Below are 9,668 nucleotides of genomic sequence, written 5' to 3'. Positions count from 1 at the left end.
ACAATTGTAAAGACTTAATGCTGAAGCATAAAATTTTATGACTTGTTATAAGTATAAGTATATATACTCTTTTGATCCCATGAGGGAAATTTGGTCTCTGCATTTATCCCAATCCATGAATTAGTGAAACACACTCAGCACACAGTGAACACACAGGTGAAGCACACACTAATCCCGACGCAGTGAGCTGCCTGCTACAGCGGCGCTCGGGGAACAGTGAGGGGTTAGGTGCCTTGCTCAAGGCAAGGGCACTTCAGCTGCTCTTACTGGTCTGAGTTTGAACCGGCAACCCTAAATTAACCAGTTGGCCACGTCTGCCCCAATTATGTTATGTTATGAGAAGTCTTATACTAAGTGCAATAACACATGAATGCAGTTAGAGTATATAAAGAGGCACTGTGGTTATTATCATTGGGCAAAGTTGTGAGAGACGTTCAGAACTCCGTTTTTAAATGTGCAAGTGAATGTGGAAGATCCAATCTGCTAGTCTGTCAGTGCTGGCTGTGACAGAGAAATATGATCGCAAGTGCTCACGGCTCAAGTTAAAATGTTTGGAATGGGATAAACTTGCTGCCCATTTTAATTCCCTCTCCCGGGGCCTCATCTGAAGTGATGTAAAGCGTGGACGCACACACACACACACACACACACACACACACACATGCACACGCACGCAAGCACACACACACACATACATAGATGCACACGCGCACACACACACACACACACACACACACACACACACGCACACACACACACACACGCACACACACACACACACACACAAAATCCTCCAGAGCGTCCGTGGTGTAATGAATCATATTGACAGAAGCTGAACTGTGCCTCTGATGTGTGTGATAAAAAAAGAGAGTTGGGGGTTTGAAGTTTCAGCGCATTTGGGACACGCTGGCTGTGTGTGTGTGTGTGTGTGTGTGTGTGTGTATGTGTGTGTGTGTGTGTGTGTGTGTGTGTGTGTGTGTGTGGGTCTATGTGTGCGTGTGTGTGTGTGTGTGTCTGTGTGTGTGCGCATGTGTGTATGCTTATGCTTTCACCTTGGTAGCATATGTTTCATCACTTGAAACACAATTTTTCAGACCACTGCAAATGTTTACTTGGGGATGTCGTGTGTGCGTAAAGACACCACAAACAGAAGTTGTGGTTCGAGAACAGCAAGAGAAGGACTATCAGGACAGTCTGCAGAGAGAGAGAGTTGAATGTGTGACCTTGGATCACCCGACAAAGACTCACCGGGCAAATGCAAACCCAACACTCCAATCAGATTGAAGTCCTGATAGTGACAAGGGATGAAGCTTGCCCATTGTAAAGCTCCCTTTCCTTTCAAGCATGCTTTAGTCTATCATTAGGCTACCTTGCTGCACACTCCTGAACTGCGAATGAGGACAATCACCTCTGGGTTCTTTCCTAAAGCAATATCATAGACGTTTGTCAGTGTGCAGGAAACCTTTTTTCATGTCAAAGATTCATGGCGCCATCTTTGATGTAATTCTTTTGTAGGTGGCCTGTTCTAGGCCTAATACATTGTTATACTTCATATTTTAATTATGACTGAACTGTGAGCTCATGTAGTATTTCCATAAGATATATTTATTGAATTTGTCAATCTCATTTATTTATTTTCAACATATTAACATGGGTGCTCAATCACTTTTAAACCTCTGAGATGATTGGCTCCATCAGACAGTTAGTTGATTTAGGACAAGGTCAATCGTTTTTTCATTAACACTTATTTTCTTAAATCACAACTATTTCACTTGAGTGCATTTTTTTAAGAATTGGTCTGATGACCTGGTGAATCAGACTAATTCAAGTTTCTTCTCCATCTTTGATTTGATTAGCAGGGGGGTGGGGGTGGGAGGTTAATAGCCATTTTTAAAGACAGTGTGTTTCTTTTAATCATGGCTAATGAAGGGGCCTTGATGTTTATTGAACTGTCTGTGGTCCTCAAGGTCAGGCCTGATAACCATCACTGGTTTTACTGCCTCTTCTGAAACAAACAAATGGACTGATAACGTAGGCTAGGCTGATAACGTAATTGTCGTGACAGGCCTGCTGCTGAATACACGACAGTTTTATTAGTTTCAACCAAAGCAAATTGTTTGAATAGTTGTTTGAATATTGTTAATTGTGCTGCATGTTCAGTTTGTAATATCAAAGGAAAATATGCCGCTGGAATCCTAAGCAGTCATGTGGTGATTGATTGTGATAGCAGTTCAATCCACTGGGGTCCTGGACTAATGCCAGTAAGCTCGGTGTTGAGAGCAGTACAAAAAGAAAGCACAAAGCCGTAGCATAAATATATGTTACAGAGAGTTACGCCTATTCACATCGCTTACGTGGTAACTGTGTCACCTGTGTAACGGTGCCTACACACAGTTGCGTTGCATGCAGTGCCGGAGATGTATCTCGTTCACTTTACATGGGCTTACGTTATCCATTGCCAAACTGAATTGTGGGTCCGTTGCGTCGCGTTGCTCACGTCGCCTCCGTCGAGAAGATGAGAAAAGTTTAACTACACACCCCTAACCGTCGGGAACACCCACTAACGTGTGGTGACGCAACGCAACTGTGTGTTGGCACCGTTAGGGCTCCTGCAGACTGCCTGCGTGGCATGAGCGTGTCAGCTGCGTGGCGTGTCCGTTTTCATTTTGGCGCCCAGGTTAACAGGTTAGAGCGTGCACACTGCCTGCGTGACACGCTCGTCTCAGGTGTGGCTCAAGCCGTGCTGAAAACATGCTAGAAACGCGTGCCAGCTCGAAACTGGACCGGCACCTATTTTTCACGCAACAGGCAAGCGTGTTGGAAGCATTTCCAGCTAAAAGAGATGGTGAAGAGATGTTTTAATAGGCAGACTGTCCGCAGCAGCAGCGCAGCATCAGAGACGTCTCTGGTATGAATGCTCACATAAAACACGACGCAGCAGCCACGGAACAGACACGCAATGCACACGCCACATCAGCCATCTGAATCGGCCATTAGATCGCTGTAGCGAGTAGAGTTTTGAGTTTTCTTCTTATTGTAAATAAAGTTAAAAATGGATTGTTACCAGTGGTTAAAGTGGGATTTGGCAGGTGGGGGAACCCTAAAATCCAATATCGGTGCAACGGGGAAAAATTACTCACCGTTGGGCAACATATTGAGTATCGTGGTGTAGCAATACTTTTTGGACAAGAATTGCTAGCTTCTTGGTCACCTCTGTACACACGAAAACTAAACTCACCATTTAATGTAACAATATTATCGTGCTATATCGTGCTATACCCCCCCCCCCCCCCCCACACACACACACACACACTTTTACACCTGATTTGAACACCAAGGCAGAGGCATGGGCAGTATGTTTGTTTATTTAATATTATTCCATCTTTGATGACAAAAAGCAAACTCCTAGGTGAACCTCATGACCATGAAAAAGCAAACTCCTAGGTGAACCTCATGACCATGAAAGGGTGCTTTGTTCCAGCCAGCTGTTGACAGGCAAAGCAGCGTATCCCTCCTAGTTTCAGTCTCCCAGCAGGTGCTGCAGGTGGTCTCCCGGGGCCTCTTCCAGGGAAGGGATATTACCCGCGGACGCCGCAGTTTAATCATTTAGACGCCTCAGGTGCTCAATCCCTCAATAGCAGGAGCACGTGGTACCAAACACCAGGGAGTTTCCCCCACTGTTCCTAAGATATAAAGAAAAAACCAACATCCCTAGATGATGTTGATCCCTAGATGATTCTTAGTAAAAGGCTGGTTTTCCATGTATTTAAAATCCTGAACACACCAGCACCCCAAGATGGTCTCTGTGATTAACCATAACGCATTGTGAGTCTAATTTACCGTAATCATGCAATTAAGAGCAACAACGTGCTGCAAATACATATCACCTCCCCTGAGAGACAGACGTCAAAAGAAACCCATACACCTGGTGAGTTCTTCCTGTTAGTATGATGAAAAGACTGCTGCAACAATATGTCCGTGTGTGAACTCATCAGCTGTTGTTGTTTCCCACTCAGTCTAACATATTGACACAAGGCATAAGCAAAATGCCACAAAGACACTAAAAAATAAACAACTGGGAGTCAACTGCTTATTTTGTGTAATAGCTTCTCAGATCCTGTGTTCTGTTTGATGATGCCAAATCGTGGAATTAGACCACGGATGCAAGGGAGTGTCTCTACAGAAATAAGGCCAGTAGACCATGCAAAGTGCTCTGTGCTTTAAGATGATACGGAGCATGATTCACCCGAACACAGGTTAATACACACATAGGCTCTCACACACACACACACACACACACACACACACACACACACACACACACACTCATGATGCACACACACACACACACACACATACACTCACTCGTGACGCATACACACACACACACACACTCACACACACAAAACACAAAGCAAATCAAACCTCCCCATTCGGTTCCCTCTCACTTGCCAAGAAAGGCAGTCCTGTGTACTGCACTGTGAAAACATTCTCTCCAGCAAAGTTTTAGACCGAGACAGTGCTAGTGAGTTATTGAATTTCAGACGGGTACACAAAATATTACTTTGTTGTCGCTTGAATAATACTTTTTATTACTGAACCGATATCAGTGTTATTATTTGAGAGGCACAGAGTGTATTTATTTAATTTTAAAAGCAATAGCTGGGAAACAGGATATTACAATTGCAAAAAGTAATGTACGTGTGGCTGTGAGCCATGTAATGTAGGGATAAGAAGTACTGAAGGTTTTAACCCACACCCCCCATGAAACCTGCTTCCCTGTGATTACAGTCACACACACACACACACACACACACACACACACACACACACACACACACACACACACACACACACACACACACACACACACACACACACACACACACACACACACACACACACACACACACACACACACACAGACACAGACAGGGGTTAGGGTTGCTCAAGGGCACTTCAGCCGTGGCCTACTGATTAGTGCTTCGGACTTGTAACCGGAGAGATGCCAGTTCGAACCCTGACCAGTAGGAATGGCTGAAGTGCCCTTGAGCAAGGCACCTAACCCCTTACTGCTCCCTGAGTGCCGCTGTTGATGCAGGCAGCTCACTGTGCCGGGATTAGTGTGTGCTTCACCTCACTGTGTGTTCACTGTGTGCTGTATGTGTTTCACTAATTCACGGATTGGGATAAATGCAGAGACCAAATTTCCCTCACGGGATCAAAAGAGTATATATACTTATACTGTACTTACATACACACAGATACACACACACACACACACCAGTCATTCATAAGCCATATGTGTGTGTGTGTGTGTGTGTGTTTATACTTGTGCCATTTTAGCATGCTAGTGCCTCACATCTTTGCCGCTGCCAGGGCTCAAGGATGTATGTGGCTTGCACGGAGATTGATTGATGGCTTAGGACATCTTTGGGGCAGACTTCAGGACGGTGAAGCTTTGGGGGAAGCTTTGTCCTACAACTGCCCAGAACGTCAATACAGTTTGGTCTTTTAGAACCAATTTGTCCCAAAGGAAAAGTAACTGGTATCTAGCTGACAGTTTTATTCAAAGAGACATGGACTTGCAGAAGGGGATAGATAGATATATAAATAGATTTATTTTACTTGAAGGGGAAATTCAAGATCAAGGATCGAGCAAGGGTCAGCTGATTGTCACTTGGCAACAGCCGCAACACAACACTGCCATTGCTCCGCCGCACAGCTAAACCTGTTGCTGAGTCTCGTTGTGAGGACAACATGGTGGCACAACAGACTTCTGTTTGCCCCATCCATTAATCCAACTCTGTTTTGTGTCTTTGGGTGTTGTAAAAAGTCCTGTTTGTGACAATATGCTAATGGTAAGCCTTGTTACAGTAGCCAGTGTCAGGATGAATTACCATTATGTCAGACTTTATAACTACAGTGGGTAAAAAAAGAAAAAAAAGAATTGGAAAGCCGACACATAGTCTGGTTTGGTAATTGTGTGAGTGGGCGACAGTGAAATGAAAATGCATCTAATTTCCAGTGGAGCTGAGTTGCTGCCAGATCTGAAGAAAGTGAAATAAAAATGTATAACAGTAATCTGAACTTTCTCTCCAAGTTGTGCTTACCCAGCAGAAGGCGTTGATGCAGCACCAGAAACTTAATAAGAGAAAATTTGCCTGGTCCCTTCTGGTCCCTTCTGGTCCCAGGATGGTGGAGTGGTTAAGGTGTTGGACTTCAGATCCCATGGACAGTTGTCCTCCTGGGTTCGAGCTCCACTCCTGGTATTATGTTGATGCTCTGATCAGAACCACAGATCAGAAATGAAATGCTGCATTGTGTTTGACATTGGTACAGCTCTTTAGGGACGTACTCATATTCCAGCAGATGCCTGTGTGTGTGTGTGTGTGTGTGTGTGAGTGTGTGAGTGTGTGAGTGTGTGTGTGTGTGTGTGTGTGTGTGTGTGAGTGTATGCGTGTGCGTGTGCGTGAGTGTGTGTGTGTGTGTGTGTGTGTGTGTGTGTGAGTGTGTGTGTGTGTGTGTGTGTGTGTGTGTGTGTGTGTGTGTGTGCAACTCTGTTGCTGCTCTTCTTCTGTCTTAATTCCAGCCATTTTCAGCCATTTTCACTTATTATGTCAAGTGTGTGTGTGTGTGTGTGTGTGTGTGTGTGCACGCTGTAACGCTACATGCTAAATCAGCCCTCACATGTTTGAGCGTTACATAGAAAAGTGTTTACCTAGCCCTTTGTGGGCACCAGGATGGCTGAGTGGTGAAGGCGTTGTACTTAGGATCCAATGGACAGGGGTCCCTGTGGGTTCAAACCCCACTCCTGGTGTAATGCTGACTAAGGTGATGGTTTGTGTCATTCCACAGAACTTTAAAAGGACATGTTGCTATCCCAAAAAGAGGTTATGACCAAACAGCAGAAAATCACTGCTGCTCCGATGGAAAGGCAGTTTTATACTGCAAGCTTGTGACCTCCATCTGAAACAGACCCCTTTCAGAGTCCCAATCACTGTAAACTTTCTTCTTACCATAATTTATTTCATCTGAATTGCAAAGTAATTTCCAACCTTACCATTTGGCACATCGAGACTTTGTGAGGAGGAGAGTTTGCCAGCTAGTTTTAGCCTTGCCCTGTGTGCTTTCGCTTCAGGCTATCATTATAGATGTACAGTAGATATACTCTGAATTGCCTCTAGGAGAAAGAAAAATTGAAGCCATTGAAAGGCAATTACACATTTTATTCAGCAAATGCTTTGGGGAGATAGCTGAGACCATTCCAATGACAGATCAAATGTGGGTATTAATTTACTGAACATAAGAGGAAGCATATATACTGTATATATAATACAGCATATGCTTTGTAGAGCAGGCTATTCAGCATGATGCATTTCAGCTTTAGTTTATAGAACAAAGTCTCATGAAGCATTTAATAAAATCCCCAATTACAACCAGGAAAACATATTGGTCTAAGGGGTGTGTTTATGGTCCTGAGCTCCTACAGTTTGGATCTGGAAGAGTTTACCAAATATAATGTTTCTCTTGGATATAAAATTAATAATTAAAAGAACATTAGTCAGCTCTTGTACCAGGTACATAGTATCAGTGACAGTAAATAATCTTTATCATTTAACACACCATATACAGTAATGGAGCTCTGGTAAAAGCTTAAGTGAGTGGGCCAGATCTAATTGTCAACACATTTTAAGAGTCGGACAAAAAGTACTCATGGTTGTGTGTGTGTGTGTGTGTGTGTGTGTTGGTGTTGGTGAAATATTTGATTAGAGAATAGTGCTGGATGTCAGTTTGACAACTTTTTGAAAGTTTTGAGCTCTTGGCTGTCAGTCTGAGCTTCCATGATTACACGGCACTGCAGTAAAACTGGACTCAGGATGTAGCAGAACCTGGATAAACAAGACAGGCTCTGTGTGTCAGGTTGTCAGATCTGCTTGACAGGGTTATAAATGCACTAGAGCTTAATGCACTTCTAGCCTTCTGTGCATGTTCATGTGTATGTGTGAGTGGGAGTGATAGATATAGATAGATAGATAGATACTTTATTGATCCCCAAGGGGAAATTCAAGATTTGAATTGAAGAAGTGTGTTTGTGTGTGTGTGTGTGTGTGTGTGTGTGTGTGTGTGTGTGTGACAGAGAGAGTGTGTCAATCTTTAAGGCAGTGTCAATCTTTAAGAATTCGGAGAAGTCTTTATAGCCCATCCGGCAGATACACATGCAAACGTAGTGAGTCATCGCCTATGGGGGCAACAGTCCTACATAAGTCAGACATCCATGCTTGCCTACTGCTTCCTGTTACGGTTTTTGTTTTTGCTCTCTCTCTCTCTCTTTCTCTCCCTGTCTATCTTTCTCTCTCTCCTCCGTGTAGTCATCCCTCACTATCTGTTCATGCTCACTAATTCCTCCTCCCTACCTCCTGCTCTGTTTGTACGGTCTTGTCAGAAGCCAGTTTTATTCCATAAACCTCTTTCGTTCTCTCTGTGTTTGTGTTTGTGTGTGTTCAGTTCAGTTCTGTTTGTGTTCAGTTCCCTGTCCTTGTGTGCAATTGTAGTGCATGCATACAATACACACATATGTGTTGTCTGTGTGTGTGTGTGTGTGTGTTGTTTGTGTGTGTGTGTGTGTGTGTGTGTGTGTGTGTGTGTGTGCGCGCACGTGTGCATGTGTTCTCTGATTTGTCTTTGTCAGTATTTTGAGTGTAGGTTTGTGTCTGCATATGTTCTTGTGGGCGTCTGTGGGGGTGTGTTTGTGTGAGTGCAGGATTGTAATTGAACAAGTTGGGTGTTGTAGATACTCAAATCATGAGAAAGAAAACAAGTGAGTGAGCGAGCAGGCGAGTGTAACAGGCGAGAGACACTGGGGAGGGTTCTGCTGGAGCTGTGTGTGTGTGTGTGTATATGAGTGTGTGTGTGTGTGTGTGTTCCTCTGATCGGAAGCCTGGTAATGATCACCCACCCAGGCATGCAATCAGGTGATGAGACTCCGCTCAGCTCTGCCTCCGAGTCATCCTAATCAGTGAATAAATGTGTGTGTGTGTGTGTGTGTGTGTGTGTGTGTGTGTGTGTGTGTGTGTGTGTGTGTGTGTGTGTGTTTGTTTGTGGACGTCTGAGTGTATCTGTCTCTCTCTGTTAAACTTGTGTCTGTGTGCGCATGTGAGGAGTGTGTCTGTGTTTGCATTTATGTCTGTATTTTGGTGTGTTTGTGCATGTGTGTATATGTGTTTTTCTCTCTCTCTCGGTGTGTGTATGTGTGTATGTGTGTGTGAATTTTGAATGACTTATAAGTGTGTGTATGTATATTTTAAAGTACGTGTGTGTGTGTGTGTGTGTACTACTGAGCCATATGTAGGTTCCCGGCGATGGACGCTAACTCAAAGACAACCGGCTGCCTTCAGTCAGGTGCACAACTCACAGATCTGTTCCTGATCAAGTGCTCCTGCACACTGACATTCCTTGCAGTCTTGCAACACAAGAAAAAAAGGACAAAAACATTGAAGACCTGCATTGTTTGCTGGCAGATTTCGCTCAGTTTTACAGTATGCACTGACTTACACGACTCTCACCCATCTTGTTGTTCTCATTGTTATTGTTCTAAACTTTTTCCACAGTTGAGATTTCTACTCAGTCAGTTAGTGCTATTTCTTATATAATACTCTTTGTACCCA

At 43.9% G+C, this 9,668-nt stretch overlaps 1 non-coding gene across 1 annotated transcript; it reads left to right on the top strand.

The window, feature by feature from the left end:
• The first annotated feature begins 6,737 nt into the window (after positions 1 to 6,737).
• trnal-uag (transfer RNA leucine (anticodon UAG)) lies at positions 6,738 to 6,820 on the top strand. The gene has a single exon. It is a non-coding gene; the product is annotated as a tRNA-Leu (tRNA).
• Positions 6,821 to 9,668: the final 2,848 nt, after the last annotated feature.

Source organism: Alosa pseudoharengus, unplaced genomic scaffold (assembly GCF_046254945.1).
Source record: "Alosa pseudoharengus isolate Yale_2024_CS ecotype anadromous, Long Island Sound unplaced genomic scaffold, YU_APseudo_1.1 YU_APseudo_1.1_scf_6, whole genome shotgun sequence".
In the NCBI taxonomy this organism is placed as follows: domain Eukaryota; kingdom Metazoa; phylum Chordata; class Actinopteri; order Clupeiformes; family Clupeidae; genus Alosa; species Alosa pseudoharengus.
Note: the sequence above shows the minus strand (reverse complement) of the source record. Positions and strands in the feature narration are given on the sequence as shown.